Source organism: Mandrillus leucophaeus, unplaced genomic scaffold, assembly GCF_000951045.1.
Source record: "Mandrillus leucophaeus isolate KB7577 unplaced genomic scaffold, Mleu.le_1.0 Scaffold208, whole genome shotgun sequence".
Lineage (NCBI taxonomy): Eukaryota > Metazoa > Chordata > Mammalia > Primates > Cercopithecidae > Mandrillus > Mandrillus leucophaeus.
In genome coordinates, this window is record NW_012102121.1 from 231,597 (window position 1) to 234,480 (window position 2,884).

Below are 2,884 nucleotides of genomic sequence, written 5' to 3' on the forward strand. Positions count from 1 at the left end.
GAATAATGCCTTTAAGAGTTACAATCTATGACTATAAAATACGAGATAACAATGACATAGAAATCAAAAGGAGGGTACATGTAGTTAGAGGTTGTAAGAACTTGGAATTATCTGGGAAAAAAAGATTTAAAAATAACAATTAACATTAGATTTTGATATGTGAAAGATGAATACTGTACTATCGTGGGCAAACATTAAAATAATATCAGTAAAGCTGTGGGAAAATAATAAAACAATAAGTTCTCAGGTCCCTCAGAGTAAGAATTAATCATAGTCATTTTTGGACTCATCACACCAAGTTCTTAGCAGAGCCAGTATGTGGACTGATTAAGTTTCTGCTCTCTACTCTAACTTCTAGAACATTCAGTAAATGTGAAATTAAGGAACAAAAGGTAACTTTCTTAATCCATTTACGTCTTCTTAATACTTATTCTTTGTCTCTCTTAGAGACAAGTTCTCACTCTGTCGCCCAATTGTTTTTCCTCTTAATGCTAACCATCCTCTCAGCTTTTTCTGTTTGACAATGTGTTTACCACGCACTCATCAACAGAGGGCAGTAGCTCACCATCGTCTGGTTAAGGTAATCTGCGTGGTACTTTCAAGGATGAACTTGGAACAGACCAGATGTTTGTTGTTTCCTCCCGCCAAGTATGGAGGAAGGGAGGAGAGAAAGAGGATTTTCCATTTTAAAAAGCACTTAAAGCCAGGCACAGTGGCTCACACCTGTAATCCCAGCACTTTGGGAGGCTGAGGGAGGAGGATTGCTTCAGCCCAGGAGTTTGAGACCAGCCTGGGCAACATGAGGAGATCCCATCTCTATAAAAAATGTTAAAATTAGCTGAGTGTGGTGGCACACACGTTTGTCCCAGCTACTCAGGAGGCTGAGGCAGGAGGATTGCTTGAGCCCAGGAGGTTGAGGCCACACCGAGCTGTGATCCTGCAGACTGCACTCCAGCCTGGGCAACAGAGCAAAATCCTGTCTCAAGAAGAAAATAAAAAAAGCACTTAAACTGACATGTGAAAGTAATCTCATCATAAACTGAAATTATAAATGAGTCACATTAGTGACAAATTTTTATTTTTACTCTCATCTGTCAATGTTACCAAATTATTTTCTCAAAAAAAGTTTTATTTTGTGCATACCTAAATAATTTAATAGACCAATCCTGCAGAGTACTTCCCTCTCCATTCTGAAAAATATATAACACAAAGTACTCAAAAAGTAACCAGCAAATTAACACATGTGAAAGATGGTACTAGACACCCAGGAATTATGTACCAATCCTGGAATTCATACTCAAGCTGCCCTGGATTTTCAACACCTCCATCTCCCAGAATGAGAAGTCTCTTTACCCAGGTGTCCCTACATTACATGGCTGCAGCAGGGATCTCTGTGCTATCATCAGGGAGAACAAGCCCTGGAAATATGTGAATAAGGAATTCCAGACTATATGGTGATAGAACAAATCTTTTCCCTAGAACATTTAAGTCCCTCTTCTTTTCTGCAAAGAACAAATAATTCACAACTTCAGGATATCTGATGATTTTGTTGCACAACACTTAATAGCACAAGCTCTGGAGTGAGGCCGGCCTTCATTAAAACCCCGGGATCACCATTTAAGTTTCGTGACTGAAGCATGCTGTCCAACTACTCTGAATCTCAGTTTCCTCATCTGTGAAACTATGGCAATAATAATGTTACCAGCATCAACAGGTGGTTGTGAAGATTTTTATTATAAGCTATGTTGAGAGAAATGGTGCTTAACTGTAAGCAGCTGCCCAGAGGATTCTTGTTCCCTGGGAAGGTAGCTCAGGGATCAGGCCCTTAGGCGGTAATTAAGAGAGCATGAAAATTAAGCGTATAGCAGGTGTGCTGGCAAGAGGGCATCAGGAGAGAGCAGTTGGATATTTACCGGGAGCCAAGATGAGGCTAAGACTTGCCCCTCGTTGCTATGAATATAACTTTGTTTTTAAGGGGAACAAAACATTTATTTCAAATTTTCTCTGGTATGAAGACATATATTCAGTGAAAAATATAGGGATTCTAAAATCTCCTCAAAGCATTCAGGAGGACCATTTTATACTTCATTCATTGCCAAACACATGTCTTCCCTCGGTGCCATGCTAGAGGACTCTGAACAGTACAAAGGCCAACAGAGAGCAAAGGCTAAGCAATAGAAACACACTGACAGTAAGTCAGTCAACAAACTTGTATTGAGCACCTACTATGCACTAGACTCCATGTTAGGGATGATGAACAAACTGACATGGGCCCCTGCCCTCATGGAGTGTATATTTCTAGGTAACAGGTCCTTGGTGCCAACCTGGGGACATGCTACAGCAGAATCACCTGTGGTAAAAATGTAGCGTATTCAGAATCTGAACACAGACCCCCCCCACCCTGACCTAATGAATCAGACATTCTAGGAGGCAGAGGATACAGGAGGCTATATTTTTAATCAGTGCCCTCTGGTGAATCTGAGAAACACCCACACTCAGAGAACATTGGTGTTTCTCAAAGGATGGTCTTTTGACCACCTGCATCAAACTCAACCTCCTAAGAGCACAACACAGGCACATATGTTTTCAATGTACCCCAAGGTCTGAGAAGCCTTATGCTAGACTGTCTTTCTCTTACACCTCTTCCTTCCTATTAAATGATATGTATGTGAAAGTGCAATATAAATTGCAAAGCAAAGCATTATACAAAGTTAGTTGGGGATAGTTCCTAGGACCTTTCAATAAACTGAGGAAGTCCAGCATATACAAGCAACTGAAGTCAGTGTGGAATATAATGAGGCATTCCTCAGAGCTCAACAGGTCTCCGACAGACTCTTCATGGTTCTTCTTATAGCAGCAGAGCCTTCTAGCAGGTAAGGCTCCT